This window comes from Ipomoea nil, unplaced genomic scaffold, assembly GCF_001879475.1.
Source record: "Ipomoea nil cultivar Tokyo-kokei standard unplaced genomic scaffold, Asagao_1.1 scaffold3195, whole genome shotgun sequence".
In the NCBI taxonomy this organism is placed as follows: Eukaryota; Viridiplantae; Streptophyta; class Magnoliopsida; order Solanales; family Convolvulaceae; genus Ipomoea; species Ipomoea nil.
The window spans coordinates 4472604-4492422 of record NW_017619623.1 but is presented as its reverse complement, the minus strand read 5'-3'; the positions used below and the strand labels follow the sequence as shown (position 1 = coordinate 4492422).

At 34.3% G+C, this 19819-nt stretch overlaps 1 pseudogene; it reads right to left on the bottom strand.

The window, feature by feature from the left end:
* Positions 1-5615: 5615 nt before the first annotated feature.
* Positions 5616-8423, bottom strand: LOC109168217 (annotated as a pseudogene).
* Between the last annotated feature and the right edge of the window lie 11396 nt (positions 8424-19819).

Below are 19819 nucleotides of genomic sequence, written 5' to 3'. Positions count from 1 at the left end.
GTTCATTGTCTTAATGCTAGCGTGGGTGTTGTTTGTACCTTCTGTTTTGGTTGATGATAACTTGTGTTATTCATTTTTGTTGTCGTTGGGCTGTGACCCGTTCCTTGATTGAGTGTGTTTCACACCTTCTTTGCAATCTGTTGATTGATTCGTGTGAGTGGTGGTGCATGTGTGGCTCTACCTGGATTGCACGATTAGTGGTATGGGACGCTAGTCACCAAGGTATTGCAGCGGTCCTCGTGGTGGCCGTGACGTGATTATGGAGTTGTGTTCCTTTGAGAAACGTTCACGTGATTGGGGGATAACATTGTGTTATCCGGGCATGTGTTGCCGTGATTGGTGGTGGTTCGTTGGTGGTCTGTTGGTGGGGTACGACGGTCCCGACGGAATAAGGTTGGACTTGGTTGTACAGGGGATTCTGGAGGTTATGGTTGGAAAGAAGATACAAGGTTGGGGGTAGCCATAAGGTTGGAACAGGGCATAAGGAAAGCATACCAACTCGCGATGGGTGATGTTGCGAGGGCTTTTAAAGCCGGTGTTGTGTGATCTTCTCTCGTGACGTGTGTAGTCACGGAGGCTTGTGGTGTTTTGGCATGTGTTGCCGTTGGGTGAGTCTTTATCCTTGTGTGTGGTTAACCTTTGTGGTTGGGATGTGTTCCCGGTGTTATCCTAGTGAGTGGTGAGTCTTGTGTTGTCTTTTGATCTTGGCTTTTGACTTATATATATGTTTTCCTTTTCGAAAATGGTTTTTATATCTTATATCTACCTATTTATGATACTTAACGGTATTGGTGGGTTACCAGCATTATTCGCTGACCGAGCATTGCCCCGATGTTTATCTTTGTATCTTTCAGGTGTTGAGTAGTCGAGCGCAATGTCTAGAGCTTGGTAGCTTAGCACCTGTATCTTTAGCACCGCTGTGTTTTTGTGGCCTGCGCGCCAATGGTTTTAGATTGTTTTTAGACTGATGTTTTGGGTTAGTGTGATACACTTGCAGATTGTCGCCTTAGCGTTACCTAGTGTGGTATACGTGGCATAACACCCCTGTTTGGATTTCTTTTATCCAGTTTCCGTTTATCTTCCGCTGTGCTAGTTTTGTTGTTAATCTGCATGTGTTAAGACTTGTTTTTAGGTCTTGTTTTTGGGGGGTGTTACAGTTTTGCTATGAAATGTGAGGGTTTATGCATTTGTCTTGTGATATTGCATATCTAGAGCTTGTGTTTAGGGTTCTTTTGTGCCATTGCTTGGCATTTTCCTAGATTTGATAAGCATGCTCGTTCGGTGTTTAAATGCTAGCGTGTGTGTTGTTTGTACCTTCTTATTGGTTGATGATAACTTGTGTTATTCATCGTTGTTGTTGTTGGACTGTGATCCATTCCATGATTGAGTATGGTTTCATATCTTCGTTGTGATCCGTTGATTGATTCCTGTGTGGTGTGATGCGTGTATGGCTTTACCTGGATTGCACGATTAGTGGTATGGGACACTAGTCACCAAGGTATTGCAGTGGTCCTCGTGGTGGCCATGACGTGATTATGGAGTTTGTGGCCTGAGTGATGGGTCCACGTATTTCTTGGGTTGCATGTGTTGCCATGTGTGTGATCGTTACCCTCGTGTACTATGAAATTGGTGGTCTTGTTGGTGGTTTGTTGATGGGGGACGACGGTCCCAGGAGAGAAAAGGTTGGACTAAGAAGTACAGGGGTCCTAGAGGTAATGGTTGGAAGACGATACAAGGTTGGGGGTAGCCATAAGGTTGGAACCGGGCATAAGGAAGGCATATCAACTCATGATGGGTGATGTCACGAGGGCTTGTGTAGCCGTTGTTGTAAGTTAGTTCTCTTCTTTTGACGTGTGTAGTCACAAGGGCATGTGTTGCCTTGGCATGTGTTGCCGTTTGTTGTGTCTTATTCCTTTGAGTTATGCATGTCGGGTGTTGGTCTATTGTGTGATGATAGACCATACCTTGAGACATCTTGTGAGTCGTTGTTGTTCTTTGTGGTCTTAGGATGTGTTCCTGTGTTCTTGTTGAGAGTGTTGAGTCTTGTGTTGACTATTACTCTTGGTTTTTGACTTATATATATATGTATTCCGTTTCGCAAATGATTTTACAAATGTATATCTTACCTATGTATGATATTTCACATGTACTGGTGGGTTACCAGCATTATTCGCTGACCGGGCGTCATCTCATGTTTATTGTGTTCTTTCAGGTGATGTCTAAACGAGTGCGCGGTCTAGTGCTTGCTAGTATAGCTTCTCCCTTACGTTGTGTGGCCTGTGAGCCAGCTTAGATGTAGAACAATGAGACATTTGGTTTAGTTTTAAACAATGCAGATGTTGTCTGTGCGTTCATCCCTTTGGTGAACGTGGCATAGCACCCCGTATTCCAGTTTATTTATATCTATCTATCTTTCAGTCTTCCGCTGTGTTTGGTGTTTGGTTTAGTTATCTGCATGTTTAAGGTTTTAAATTAGCATGTTTTTGGGGGTGTTACATCCATCCTCGGGGAACGGCACATAGCAACTCTATTACCCGCCTTCCCACACCGGAAGCAAACTATAGGCGATCCTCCACAAGTGGTCTTAGGATGATCCTTGCCACATCTCAAACATACCGAAGTCCCCTCTCTCGGTGGTCCTCCAGATCCAGCTCCCTGTCTCATGGTCATGTTCCTTCTTTCCCCACCTATATGGTCAAACCTGCTCGTCGGATTGAACCTGTGTCCCTTGTTCGACTGTGCTTCCATCCTTTCATTCTTTTTCTTCATCCCTAGCATGGCGTCGCGGTGAAACTGTTGAATCCTAGAGTAACCAGCAGCTGCCTCATAAGCTTCATTCAATGTAGCAAATCTCGACGCGGAGAAGGATATCTGAGCATCAAAGTGCAATCCTCGGATGAACTTGCGAGCCCTACTCGCCTCATCAGGTACCAAGGTAGGGGCAAATCGAGACAGCCCCACAAAGCGGGCATGATACTCCTGAACGGTCAAGCTTCCTTGCTCGAGATGTAAGAATTCCTCATACTTGGCAGCCTTGACATGCTCTGCGTAGAATCTCTCTCTCAACACCATCTTGAACATCCCCAGTCAAAACCTTCCCTTGCCTGGACAGTCGGTCCCTCCATGACCCACTAATGGTCAGCCTCTCCCTGTAGATAGTATGCGACAGCCTCTACTCGCTGATCCTCTGGGCATCCTACCACGTTAAACAACTTGTCGAACGTGCGGATCCAACTCTCAAAAACTTCCGGATCCTCCTGACCCAAGAAACATGGTGGATTGCGCCCCGTGATCTTTCTGGACACATCACCGCCACTGTTATTCCCATTGAGTACGGCAGCTCCTATGGTCTGGGTCAACTGGGTGAGCTGGCGCAGACTCTCAGTCAAATCCGTAGATGACGACACTCCAGGTCCTGACGACACTCCAGACGGTATCCTCCAAAACCTCACCAATATAGATAATACATAGATATATCTCTTATGCATCAAAGAATGCTATACACATGCTCATGGTTTTCGAAAATAATACTCGGGCTCACGTTGGCCCCTTATGCATATTTGAAATATGACATATGTGAAATGCCAAAATGCTCTATAACATGCTTCTAAATCATGTATAAAATACCATAAAGTATTCAAAATACAATGTCATGCTCGATTTGCAAATAGGCAACTTCTATACATTTCACCTTAACAAATATACTTCTATTCTCTTGAATCCAATAATACAATTTAATCATGCTATAAAAGTGAATCACATTCTCAAATGATCATGCTTCTATACTTAATAAAACTATCAAACAAATCACAAAGATAACAATTTCTCATATACAGTACATAGCAAAATATATACTCTGTGTAGTATTGCTTCACATTTTCCTTCATGAAATACTCATTTTAGATCCAAATTAAACGAAATTAAAGTCAAAACGTGCGTCAAGACGGTCCCGAAGAGCTGAGCCACAAGGGCCCGTAACACTCGGCCCGAAACGACACGTAGCTGAGCCACAACGGCCCGGGCACTGCATAGATTCTTCTCAGAATCAAAGTCATGGACCTGTGGCGGGACACCTCATAGTCCACCCCTTGTATCCCGTCGCTTCACCGGGACTAGGCGGCGGCCCTCCTCTAGGGCCGTGCTCTAGTCCCGTGCAAGCACGGCTCTAGCCGGCAGCCCTCCTGATGGGCCGCGGCTAGGGCCGTGACTCTGATCTGGTGCACACTGTGTTGTGCACTAGAAGGTTTTTCATCTGCAAAAACAAGTCCAAACAATCTCAAAAACTCACAAACAATTATTAAATCACTTCCAAGCATAAACACAACAAAATCTCATAATTTCAATTCATTTCTACTCAAAGCTAAGGCTTCACAGAGCCACATTTTAAAGAGGAATCCATGGGGTTATACCTCTTGTAGACTTTCTTCTAGCTTGGATCTCTTCTTCCTCTCTATCTAGCTTGTGCTTCCTTCGCCACCTATACTTCCCAAACACCATACAACCTTAGCCTAGAGTCTCAAAGATTAAAAGAAACTAGAAGATAAATGAAGGCTTGGATTGAAGAAGGAGATGAGCTTACTGTGATGCTGTTTTCTCCCTTTTTTCTTGGCAAACAAATTGTGTGGAGAGGAAAATAAAGAGATCACGGAATCAAGATGGAATAATGGAGTTTATATAGGGTCCAAAATCCTAGGTTAATCATCAATGATTGGTTGAGGGCAAAGGAATAATTTCATAAGCTAGAAGATGAATCAGGAAAGGGATTTTGGATGTCTAGTGGTACACCATGCAACATTAACCATAGACTAGAAATGCTATTTTAAGTAGTTTGGTGTTGAAAATGAATTTTCTCGAAAATCTATTTAGATGAACCTTTGTTTAAAATCTTTTCGAATACTCCCGGTCTCACTCAGATAAATTTCTCAATTAAAATCTTGGTACGCGAAGTACCCGAAATATAGAAATTTTTGAAATAAAACAAATTTTGGTGTCGGATTAATTTAAAATGTGTTAAAAATATTTTATTCAAGCACCGATTGATCGCAAAAAATTTTAATGGAGTGAAAAAGGCTGTTCTGAAATTTCTTAATACCGGATTTATAAAATGCAATTTTGGGTTGTTACAGCCTCGACCCCGGAGGCGGGGCACCCAGACCCCGGACTTGGGTACCGGGTCCTCACATTTATGTCCAACCACCCGGTTAGGGTAGCCTCATTCGAGTCTCTCTGTCCAAGTCGCCTAGTCATGGTCCTTCACCTTGGGCCACCGGGTCTTCTTGGACCATTTTGTATAATAATAGAATTTAATTGTGATATTTAATAGTTTAATGTGGGTGGTTGAATTTTTTTTTGGCAACATGATTTTTGCCAATTTATATCGTGGACTAGGGTCCACATAGCATTGTGGACCCTGGATCAAAACGCTCTCATTTTGATATTTAAGTTTTAACAGATTCTACAGTTTTACATTTCTCATGTTTCAATACAAATTTTAATTTATTCTTGGTATAGAATCAATACTCTTAAGGTACAGAATTTCATAATACGAGACACAAAAACTCAAAACAGAAGATACATACACATGTTATATATTTATGTTTTTTTTTTTTTTTTTGAACCAAAAAATGGATATATATTATATATATAATAAAGTTTCCTTAAATGAGTGTCTGAGACACAACATATAACAGGTCACAAATAACGGCAAAAGTACAAACTACATTTTTGTTTAATATGCATTTAATTTAATTTGGAAATCGGTAAAAGTTGACAATTTCTTTAGAGCGATTCGATTAATCCCGTCCGCAGCTTGCCTGAATAGCCAGAGCCTTGGTAATGTCGGGGCAGGGATCCTTGCCTTCCTCGTCAAACGCATTTCTGTCTATTGAAACCGTGCACCGGCGTTTCCCCAGGCACTTCTCCTCGACAACTTTAAGGCTGTTGGGCGAAGTGCAGTTTCCGGCGAAGTAGTTTCCGCACGCGCCGTCAGGGTCACCGAAGCTGGCGAACTCAATTTTCTTGATAATTTTGTCGTCGGGGCAGGTCAGACGTGCGCCGGGTTTCAAATCTTCCACCGCCGGCCGGAACTCGTTCCCGTTTCTCTCCCAAGACTTCACGGGCGGCGACGCGTACTCCGGGATCATGCTGCAGATCGTGTCCCGGTACACTGTCTGGACCACTATGGCTTCTGGGTTCCCACCGGTTTCCTCCAAGATAACCAACAGATTGTCTTCAGGTTTCAAGAACGCTCTTGGAATGTGATACTCGATTTGAGTGGGTTTGCCGATTGGGGAGAGGTAAGAGACCCAGTAACGACCGATGTTATTGCCGTTCACCCAAATCATACCCTTTTCCATGCCGTCCATTCTCAAGGCTACTGGGTTTTTGCCCTCTGGTTCATCAAAAGATGTCTTGAACCAAGTAAGGGCCCCGGATTTCTTCGACGAAAATGGAGTCCACGTCACCTTCTTGGCGCCCTCTTCTGTGAACAACTCGAGCTTTTCTCCCGAAAGACCCACCGAATGGGACCAGTGGTTACGGGTTATATCCAGGGTTCCATCCATCAAACCTTGGAGTATTATGAATCTTGGTCCAGCAAATCTCTTCTCCATGTAGGCTCCGCTATTCGGGAGTCCAACTGTCGTGCCCAATATTGTGATGTCATTATGCCCAGGCTTCAAGGTTATAGGATTCCGGAACACAAAATTCTTCTCAATGAAGTCTCCATGCTTGTACCCAATGTATTCGCCATTGACGAATGCTAGCAATGCATGGCCAAGGCTGTCAATCTGGAGGACTGGAAGGATGTCTTTCCTCATGGGCAAATCACGGCGGCTTAAATCAATTCTAGTGCTGTACCAGACGTAATCAGTGGTATCTTTTGCCAATGTGTAGTGCTCACGTGGGACCTGGTTCTTGATTGGCAAGTTTTCAACGGTTGGGATGCTTTCTTGGTACATCTCCCATTTCAGATTGGTTGCAACTTTTGAAGCATGGAAGTTCCTTGCATTGTGTTGTGCAACTACCGTATGAGTATTGTAAACGACAGTCTTGCAATCAGGGAGAATGCTGACGGACTTTTCGGGCAGGTAGTACTTGGCACCTCTGAAATCAATGGTGGTCGAGTTTTGTGTTGTTGTTGGTCAAGAAGGCGGCGCAAATGTTCATTTCTGGGTTCTCATAAACTATGATCTCAATATCCTTACTAGCCTTCTCCACAGTTCGGTTTCCCCAAAGCACAGGCTTCTTGGCCAATTTAATTGATCTGTGCACATCTCTTAGGTGGCTCCATTTTGGCTCTCTCCTCAAACCAAATTCATCAAGGGGTGCTTCATCGTAATACCTAGTGGCTACGAATGCTGAGGTTGTTCTACCAAAACTTGTTCCACCATAGTACATGTAATAGTTGACGAGGCTGCCGCCGATGGCGAAAAAGCGAGCGACGGAAAACGCAATATCTTCGGCGGCCCTTTGAGACGGAGGGTCCCCGAAAACCCTATATTGAGCCGTCCAGTTTTCCGTCCACAACAAAGGCTTGTCGTCGCCATTAGGGCCTTGGAATGTATCTGCGCAGTGCCTTCCGTTACATGCGCTGATCACAGTATGAGGGGCTTCCTTTTGCTTGCACATGATCCATGGGACTTCATTGTATAGACCAACAGCCATATCTGCTGACCACTTAATATATTTCTTCCCATTTTCCCTATATGCCAGTTGCACATTTCCGTACTCGTTTTCGATCTGGGCCATAATGATGGGCCACCTTGTGGGGCGAATAGCTTTTCTTTTTTCATCAAATCGATGATCATTGTGACGTATTTCTTCATGTGGGCCATGAAAGGTTCATTATATGAACGGAAAATGATGTCAGGAACCTCCCTAAGCCAGTAAGGGAACCCTCCGAAATTCCATTCCGCCTCCAGATAAGGTCCGACCCTAAGCGTGACGTACAACCCTTCCTCTCCGATCAGCTTTATGAACTTCACCAAATCGTTGTTGCCCTCAAAGTTGAACTGCCCTTCCACTGGTTCGTGAAGGTTCCAGAACACGTATGTCTGGATCGTATTCAAGCCGCCTTTTTTAGCTTCCTTTATGATCTGCGGCCACATCTCCGGCGGGCTACGGGATAGTGAATGGAGCCGGAGAAGAGAAGCTCTCTGGTCCCGTCGATGATCAACGACTTCCGGTCATATGTCACGTTCCGGGGAACGCCGGCCATTGCCGACACGACCAACAAGGAAGCCACGGCCAACAACAGAATCTCACGTGGTTGAGCCATGTTTTTTTTTTCTCTGTTTATTATCAATACTATATTCTTATGTTTTTGTTTTTTGGTTCCTGGTGATGCACTGGAACCAAACCGACGAAAAGAAACCAAAACAGAAGCTAAAGCACCTCGTCGCTAAGTGGAGGAAGTGCTTTAACTAAATTTATTGAACCAATTGCCGATGTTGATTATTTATGTATTCTCAAATCTGATTTATGTAGATAATATATGTCTAGAAAAATGGTCAAATTAGCCCCCTAAGTCAAGTGGATAGTGCAATTGGGTCCCCTAAGTAAAAAAAGCTTCATTCAGATCCCCTAAACCTGTAAAATTGTTTACTTAATTCTAAGTTGACCTATTTAGTAGGTTATTTCTTCAAAAATTTGACACGCGTCTTTTCTAAATAATTTTTATTTTAAATTTATTTATTAGAAATTAAAAAAATTAAAAAATCCAAAAAAAAAAATTAAAAATTAAAAAAAAAAATTACAACACCGGCTGTCCTCGCCGGATAATTGGTGCTGTCTAAGCATGACGGCCATGGCCATCTGGAACGAGGGCAGCGGCCATGGACGCGGTCCCCACCCTCGTTCTTGGTCTACCTCAAGTTTGATGTCCAAATCTGGAAGACATGTCAAAATTTTTAAACTTTTTTTAAAAAATAAAAATTGTTTAAAAAAGACACGTGTCAAATTTTTGAAGAAATAACCTGCTAAATAGATCAATTTGGACTTAATTGAACAATTTTATAGGTTTAGGGGATCTAAATAGAGTTTTTTTTTTTTTTTTTTTTTTACATATGGGACCAAATTGCACTATCTACTTGACTTAGGGGGCCAATTTGAACATTTTTCTCTATGTCCATAGATACATAATTTCATAATACAGGACATAAATTCGTAAAATAAGACACACAAAATATTGTGTGTTACACAACCACTAATCTATTTCAAGTATATAATTCATATGCTTAAGGTACAAAAATGCATAACATGAGATACAGAAACACATAAGACAAGATACATATTATTTACTTTAGTTCAATATTAAGGTGTAGAATTGTATAACGTAATACACGAAAACGCATAACACAAGACACAAAAATACATAACACAAGACACAAAAGTGCATATTATATTTACTAGTATTTTCACCCGTGCGATGCACGGAATGGAATTGTTGTAATATATTAAGAATATTTAAATCTATATATAATTATTTAAGAGTTGATTTCAGCAGAGGTCGTTTATCTTTCCTGACAATTCCAAATTTAATTCTAGACTATAGTTATTAATTATTACAATTTATTCTATGTTACAACTCTTACGTTAATATTCTTACTATTATTATTAACACTTAATTACTTTTAGATTTATTATTACCACTTATATTATTATTATTATTATTATTATTATTATTATTATTATTATTATTATTATTATATTATTATTATTATTATTATTATTATTATTATTATTATTATTATTATTATTATTATTATTATTATTATTATTATTATTATTATTATTATTATTAGTTTCTTTCAAGTACTGTTAGTATATAATGGTCGTGAGGCACAATAATAATATAACCATAATTAAATATTCTTGTATTGTATTCCTGAGTTAATGCCATTTTTTATCCTAGACTTATTGAGGCATTGACACTTTTCATCCTTCATAATAAAAATTGCCACTTAGTAGACACTGTTATTGGTCGTTGGACAGTTTTGATCCTCCGTCAATGAAGTCGTTTGTTGACCGTGAATTAGAAGGATTTTTCTGTCTTTTTATGTCTTATTCTTCTAATCTTGTTTAGACCAGCGCTGCTGTGACTCCTGTGAGGCGAGATGGCAAGACTTGGCGGCTAAGTAGTAACCGTCGGTAGTGAGTAGCAGTGAGGTTCTTCTCCAGCGAGTTGTGGGTACGGCGGCGAGCATACGAGGCAGTAACTCCTTCCGGCGACGGACCAATAAGGCAGATCTGGCAGTGCAGCAACAGATCCGGCGAGGTTGGGGCCTTCACCGGTGGTTTTTGGTTCCGGTGAAGCAGAGAGGGCAGCAGGTCGGTGAACCCTCCTATGGTAAATAGCAGTTGTAGTTGTAGATGGCGTGATGTAGAATTTGCACCTGTAAGTCCTCCCTTCCATATTGACCACAAATATCCTTCCCATCTCTCTCTCTCTCTCTCTCTCTCTGACCACAACTACTTGGTGCACAACCTCAAAAACTCTGTTATTCTACCTGAAATTCATTGAAGTTTCAAGCTGAAAATGTGGAATCTGCCGCTCCCCAAAAATCGCATTGTCTGAGGTGTTGGAATGGCCGGTGTTGACTTCCTGGCTGCTGTAGCTTCATTCCCCAACCCGGATGATAAAATTCGGAGCACCAGCTTTGAGGTTCAAGGAGGTGGTAACACTGGCAATGCTTTGACAAACCCGGATGATAAAATTCGTCTTGGTCTTAATCCAAGGATCATATCTAAGGTTGCTGATGACTCGCATGACGAAATAATACTTGATGAGCTTGAAAGGGATGGTGTTGATACATCTTTTATGGTGGTGTCCAAAGGAGGAAACTCACCATTCACACATGTCATTGTTGACAACCAAAAAAAAAACTTGCACGTGCATTTTCACTCCAGGATATCCACCCATGATATCTGAGGGTCTACATACCCAAATCAAAATTGTCTTCAACGCTTGGAGTAAATATTGTCTACTTAGATGGAAGGCTGCATGAGACTGCTTTGATTGTAGTGCAGGAGGCAAAGAGTAGGGGCATACCTATTATAGTTGATGCAGAAAGGTTAAGGGAGGGGTTGGGTGATATTCCTAACTTTGCTAGTTATGTTGTATGCTCGACAACATTTTCACAGGACTGGACTAACGCCCTTTCTATTCCAACTGCACTTGTTTCCATTATCTTGAGATTGATGTCAAATGTAAAATTCGTGATTGTTAGTTGGGTGAAGATGGTTTCTTAATGTTAGAAAAGACTAAAGCGGATAACCTCAGTTTGAAGAAATGGATCTAGCAGTGACCAATGGATGGAGAAATACAAGGATTAGAACATAAAAAGACAAAAAAAACCCTTCTAATTCACGGTCAACAAACGGCGTCATTGACGGAGGATCAAAACTGTCCAACGATCAATAACAGTGGCTACTAAGTGACAATTTTTATTATGGAGGATGAAAAGTGTCAATGCCCCTATAAGTCTAGGACCAAAAATGGCATTAACTCTTGTGTTCCGTGAGTCACAATAATAATATAACAATAATTAAATATTGTTCAATTCTATATTCTTCTAAGATTTATATTACCATCATTAATTATTTCCAAATTTACCATAATTAAATAATTTGACCAATTATAAAAAAAGATTATTAAATAATGCACGAGACAATTGTTTAATTAAAAATTTTAAAAATTCATTAATAAAACATAAGATTCTCATAGTTTTTTCTTAGAAACTCTTTAATAAAGTATTTTTTTTTAGAAATTGGTGGGCCAAACCGCCTACGGCAATTTGCGGTGGATAGATCTCAAAAAAATACACGATTTCAAAAAAACATTTGTCCAAAACGGACAACGGAGTCAAAAGCTACGCCGTGCCGAACTTTTGACACTTTACAAATTAAAAAAAAAAAAATTAAAGGCCGGTTCAGCCGGCGAGGCGGCAGATGAGGAGGCCGATTCCTGCCTTCCTCGCCGCGGCCAGCGACACGATTTTTGCAACACTGATATATAAAATAGATATTGATTAGAATAGGAATAGTATTACACAATTTTATAATATTACAATAAAATTTTAACCAAGAATTATTGTAGAAATAAATATATTTTATTAGGAAGAGAGATGTTTTAGGAATTGGGCGGTAAGTTAAAATTTAAGGATTTTGTTTTTTATATATAGTATAGATAGATTGTATTACATTATTTTATAATATTCGAATAGAATTTTAACGCAGAATTACTGTACGAATGTGAAAGTAGAAATAAATATATTTTATTACGAAGAGAGATTTTTTAGGAATTGGGTGGGAAGTTAAAATTTCAGGATTTTGTTTTTATATATACTATAGACTATAGATTGTATTACACTATTTTACAATATTAGAATAGAATTTTAACGCAGAATTATTGTACGAATGGGAAAGTAGAAATCAATTTATTTTATTAGGAAGAGAGATTTTTTAGGAATTGGGCAGGAAGTTAAAATTTCAGGATTTTATTTTTATATATAGTATAGATTGTATTACACTACTTTATAATATTAGAATAGAATTTTAACGCAGAATTACTGTACGAATGGGAAAGTAGAAATCAATATATTTTATTAGGAAGAGAGATGTTTTAGGAATTGGGCGAGAAGTTAAAATTTCAGGATTTTGTTTTTATATATAGTATAGATTGTATTACATTATTTTGTAATATTAGAATAGAATTTTAACGCAGAATTATTGTACGAATGTGAAAGTAGAAATCAATATATTTTATTAGGAAGAGAGATATTTTAAGAATTGGGCGGAAAGTAAAAAATTTAAGGATTTTATTTTTATTTATAGTATAGATTGTATTACACTATTTTATAATATTAGAATAGAATTTTAACGCAGAATTATTGTACGAATGGGAAAGTAGAAATCAATATATTTTATTCTGAAGAGAGATTTTTTAGGAATTGGGCGGGAAGTTAAAATTTCAGGATTTTGTTTTTATATATACTATAGACTATAGATTGTATTACACTATTTTATAATATTAGAATAGAATTTTAACGCAGAATTATTGTACGAATGTGAAAGTAGAAATCAATATATTTTATTAGGAACAGAGATTTTTTAGGAATTGGGCGGGAAGTTAAAATTTCAGGATTTTGTTTTTATATATAGTATAGATTGTATTACAGTATTTTGTAATATTAGAATAGAATTTTAACGCAGAATTATTGTACGAATGTGAAAGTAGAAATCAATATATTTTATTAGGAAGAGAGATGTTTTAGGAATTGGGCGGGAAGTTAAAATTTAAGGATTTTGTTTTTTTATATATAGTAAAGATAGATTGTATTACACTATTTAATAGTATTAGAATAGAATTTTAACGCAGAATTACTGTACGAATGTGAAAGTAGAAATCAATATATTTTATTAGGAAGAGAGATTTTTAGGAATAGGGCGGAAAATTAAAATTTCAGGATTTTGTTTTTATATATACTATAGACTATAGATTGTATTACACTATTTTAAAATATTATAATAGAATTTTAACGCAGAATTATTGTACGAATGGGAAAGTAGATGGGAAAGTAGAAATCAATATATTTTATTAGGAAGAGAGATTTTTTAGGATTTGGGCGGGAAGTTAAAATTTCAGGATTTAATTTTTATATATAGTATAGATTGTATTACACTACTTTATAATTTTAGAATAGAATTTTAACGCATAATTACTGTACGAATGGGAAAGTAGAAATCAATATATTTTATTACGAAGAGAGACGTTTTAGGAATTGGGCGGCAAGTTAAAATTTCAGGATTTTGTTTATATATGTAGTATAGATTGTATTACATTATTTTGTAATGTTAGAATAGAATTTTAAAAAATTTCAGGATTTTGTTTTTATATATACTATAGATTGTATTACACTATTTTATAATATTAGAATAGAATTTTAACGCAGAATTATTGTACGAATGGGAAAGTAGAAATCAATATATTTTATTAGGAAGAGAGATTTTTTATGAATTGGGTGGGAAGTTAAAATTTCAGGATTTTATTTTTATATATAGTATAGATTGTATTACACTACTTTATAATATTAGAATAGAATTTTATCGCAGAATTACTGTACGAATGGGAAAGTAGAATTCAATATATTTTATTAGGAAGAAAGATGTTTTAGGAATTGGGCGGGAAGTTAAAATTTCAGGATTTTGTTTTTATATATAGTATAGATTGTATTACATTATTTTGTAATATTAGAATAGAATTTTAACGCAGAATTATTGTACGAATGTGAAAGTAGAAATCAATATATTTTAGGAATTGGGCGTAAAGTAAAAAATTTAAGGATTTTATTTTTATTTATAGTATATATTGTATTACACTATTTTATAATATTAGAATAGAATTTTAACGCAGAATTATTGTACGAATGGAAAAGTAGAAATCAGTATATTTTATAGGAAGAGAGATTTTTTAGAAATTGGGCGGGAAGTTAAAATTTTAGGATTTTGTTTTTATATATAGTATAGATTGTATTACACTATTTTATAATATTAGAATAGAATTTTAACGCAGAAATATTGTACGAATGTGAAAGTAGAAATCAATATATTTTATTAGGAAGAGAGATTTTTTAGGAATTGGGCAGAAAGTTAAAATTTCAGGATTTTGTTTTTATATATAGTATAGATTGTATTACACTATTTTGTAATATTAGAATAGAATTTTAACGCAGAATTATTGTACGAATGTGAAAGTAGAAATCAATATATTTTATTAGGAAGAGAGTTGTTTTAGGAATTGGGCGGGAAGTTAAAATTTAAGGATTTTGTTTTTTATATATAGTATAGATAGATTGTATTACACTATTTTATAATATTAGAATAGAATTTTAACGCAGAATTACTGTACGAATATGAAAGTAGAAATCAATATATTTTATTAGGAAGAGAGGTTTTTTAGGAATTGGGCGGGAAGTTAAAATTTCAGGATTTTGTTTTTATATATACTATAGATTGTATTACACTATTTTATAATATTAGAATAGAATTTTAACGCAGAATTATTGTACGAATGAGAAAGTAGAAATCAATATATTTTATTAGGAAGAGAGATTTTTTAGGAATTGGGCGGGAAGTTAAAATTTCAGGATTTTATTTTTATATATAGTATATATTTTATTACACTACTTTATAATATTAGAATAGAATTTTAACGCAGAATTACTGTACGAATGGTAAAGTAGAAATCAATATATTTTATTAGGAAGAGAGATGTTTTAGGAATTGGGCGGGAAGTTAAAATTTCAGGATTTTGTTTTTATATATAGTATAGATTGTATTACATTATTTTGTAATATTAGAATAGAATTTTAACGCAGAATTATTGTACGAATGTGAAAGTAGAAATCAATATATTTTATTAGGAAGAGATATTTTTTAGGAATTGGGCGGAAAGTAAAAATTTAAGGATTTTATTTTTATGTATAGTATAGATTGTATTACACTATTTTATAATATTAGAATAGAATTTTAACGCAGAATTATTGTACGAATGGGAAAGTAGAAATCAATATATTTTATAGAAAGAGAGATTTTTTAGAAATTGGGCGGGAAGTTAAAATTTCAGGATTTTGTTTTTATATATAGTATAGATTGTATTACACTATTTTATAATATTAGAATAGAATTTTAACGCAGAAATATTGTTCGAATGTGAAAGTAGAAATCAATATATTTTATTAGGAAGAGAGATTTTTTAGGAATTGGGCAGGAAGTTAAAATTTCAGGATTTTGTTTTTATATATAGTATAGATTGTATTACACTATTTTGTAATATTAGAATAGAATTTTAACGCAGAATTATTGTACGAATGTGAAAGTAGAAATCAATATATTTTATTCGGAAGAGAGATGTTTTAGTAATTGGGCGGGAAGTTAAAATTTAAGGATTTTGTTTTTTATATATAGTATAGATAGATTGTATTACACTATTTTATAATATTAGAATGGAATTTTAACGCAGAATTACTGTACGAATGTGAAAGTAGAAATCAATATATTTTATTAGGAATAGAGGTTTTTTAGGAATTGGGCGGGAAGTTAAAATTTCAGGATTTTGTTTTTATATATACTATAGATTGTATTACACTATTTTATAATATTAGAATAGAATTTTAACGCAGAATTATTGTATGAATGGGAAAGTAGAAATCAATATATTTTATTAGGAAGAGAGATTTTTTAGGAATTGGGCGGGAAGTTAAAATTTCAGGATTTTATTTTTATATATAGTATAGATTGTATTACACTACTTTATAATATTGGAATAGAATTTTAACGCAGAATTACTGTACGAATGGGAAAGTAGAAATCAATATATTTTATTAGGAAGAGAAATGTTTTAGGAATTGGGCGCGAAGTTAAAATTTCGGGATTTTATTTTTATATATAGTATAGATTGTATTACATTATTTTGTAATATTAGAATAGAATTTTAACGCAGAATTATTATTGTACGAATGTGAAAGTAGAAATCAATATATTTTATTAGGAAGAGAGATATTTTAGGAATTGGGCGGAAAGTAAAAATTTAAGGATTTTATTTTTATTTATAGTATAGATTGTATTACACTATTTTATAATACTAGTATTTGCACCCGTGCGATGCACGGAATGAATTTGTTAATAATATATGAATTTATATATAATTATTTAAATTAGAACATCAAATATTATATAGTGCAATTAAAGATATGGTTTAGATCGTTTATATATTTTGATGATATCATTTCTTGAATTTGTGCAAATAATTGCTCAAATTAATAGCTAATGTCTAGATGTACGCATGCGGTGCTATAACTTTAAAGATTTTATTTATCATTGTTTAGTATTTTCATAAATTAGGCAAATGTGCTCGTACTCTAACAGCTCGAAATGTATGGCTATCCTTATTCATTTGTATGGAAGATATTTTTTTTGTCTAGATATATAACAATTTTTTCATTTAAAAAAAAAACTTAATATCACCAATTATATTTACACATTATTGAAACCTCTTTCTTGACGACATTGGTAGTGGCAACACAATCTTGTTCATCTTCATCTAGAGCTAACACCTTCAATCCAACAGGACAGGTTACTTGGGTGAAAATATATAATGGTAGAATCTCAATTAGTTATCATTTTATATTTTCAGTCAATTAGTCAATTAGAATATCAAATGCAGTGATATTTTTACATAATTTTCGTTCCATTTTTAATTGATGATGTAGATATTATTATTGAAATATTTCCGTTCTATTTTTAATTTACTTTTACTATTTTTTAAAATATTCATTTACTATTGATAATGTAGAATATTATTATTGAAATATTTCCATCCAATTTTTAATTTCCATTCCATTTTTAATTAAAATGCAATGATCTGACCATTTCTTTTTTTTTTTAGTCAATTATGGATCATTTTTTATTTGCAGTCAATTATTAATATTCATTTCCTCTTATAATTTCAGTCAATTAGTAATATTAGATTCATTTTCAGTCAATATTTCTTTTTTATTTTTAGTCAATTAGTCAATTAGAATATAGATGCAATGATATTTTTACCTAATATTTCTGTTTCATTTTTAATTTTCATTGACTATTTATAAATAGTTATGCTGTGAAACCGTGTCCACATTGCAAGGTGGACACAATTCTATTTTCATAATTACTGAACTATATGTTCATAATTATAAAACTATATATTCATAATCTCTGAACTTCGTAATCATAATTATTGAACTCTATATTCACAATTACAAAACTCTATGTTCATAATTATTGAACTATATGTTCATAATTATAAAATTATATATTCATAATTTTTGAACTTCATATTCACAATTATTGAATCTCTATATATTCATAATTACATAACTATAAGTTCATAATTATGTTCACAACACTATATTCATAATTATAGAACCATATGTTCATAATTTTTGAACTATATAATCATAATTATGAACAATTTTGAAACCGTGTCTACCTTGCAAGGTGAACACGGTTCCACAGCATAATTTTTCAGGTCAATAGTACTAAAAAAAATAAATAAATAATAATAATAATAATAATAATAATAATAATAATAATAAGAGCCTTTGGACTTCTCAATACTTACCCACATGGATGATCAAACAATTGTGTTTGTAAGAGAAGTAATATATAGAGGAGTTCAAGAGCTCCTCTTTCCAAACATTTTCAATATAGGATCAAAATGATCCAACATCATTTACAAAGGGAGTCCGTGACTCCCTTTTGTCTTCTTCTTATTATTTTTATTTTTAATTTTATTTTGTATATTCTTTTGTTTGTATTATTATTATTATTATTATTATTATTATTATTATTATTATTATTATTATTATTATTATTATTATTATTATTATTATTATTATTATTATTATTAGATTATTGATAAATTCGCCAAAATTTTAACAAATTCGTCATTTTAACATTTTAACTTTCATCAAAACACCAAAAAAAATTATATAATAACTTGGTAATTTTCTCCAACTTGCTAAAAACTAATACAACACATACATTTTGGGTTAATCTTTCATAACCCACCACTAATAATAAATAATAAATAAATAATAATAATAATAATAAATAAATAAATAAAAACTAAAATAAGAAGACAAAGTTACAACTTCTTAAATAAGAACATTTTGACCTCTCAATATTTGTCCACATTGATGGGCAAGCAATTATGTTTGTAAGAGGATCATTGCTCTCTCTTTTCAAACATTTTTAATGTGCGATCAAAATGATCCTAGATCATTTACAAAGGGAGCCCGTGACTCTTTTTTTTTAAAAAAAAATTAATTTTATTTTGTATATAGTTTTGTTTTGGATTATTATTATTATTGTTGTTGTTGTTGTTGTTGTTATTATTATTGTTGTTGTTGATATTATTATTATTATTATTATTGTTGTTGTTGTTGTTGATATTAATATTATTGTTGTTGTTATTATTCTAATTTGATTATTTGACAAATTCGTCAAAATTTTAAGAAATCCATCTGTTTAACATTTTATATTTAATCAAAATACCAAAAATATTATTTAATAACTTAGCAATTTGATCCAAACTGCTAAAAACTAAAACAACTCATATACGTTTTGGGTTAATCTTTCTTAAACCTCCTAATAAATTAAAAAAATTAAAAAAAAAAAAAACTAAAATAAGAAGCCATTAAGATAAGGTTTCTTAAATAAAAGCATTTTGACACGTAGATTTTCAAAAGGTTGAGAAAGTATACATGTAACAGGGTCAATCGAATAGTTATGCTATGGAATTGTGTCCACCTTGCAAGGTGGACACAGTCTATGGTTATAATTACTGAACTATATGTTCATTATTATAAAGTTATATATTCATAATCTTTGAACTTCATATTCATAATTATTGAACTCTATATTTACAATTACAGAACTTTATGTTCATAATTACTAAACTATATGTTCAAAATTATGTTCACAACACTATGATTATTATTATAATAGTATAACTATATATTCATAATTATGAACAATTTTGCAACCGTGTTTATCTTGCAAGATGGATACAGTTCCACAACACAATTTGCCGGGTCAATAGTACTAAAAAAAATTAAGAGCCTTTAAACTTCTCATTTGTAAAAAGCCTTTGGACTTAACAATACTTGCCCAGATGGATGGGAAAGCAATTGTATGGTTATATAGAGGAGATCAAGAGCTCCTCTTTCCAAACATTTTCAATGTGGGATCAAAATGATCTCGCATCATTTACTAAGGG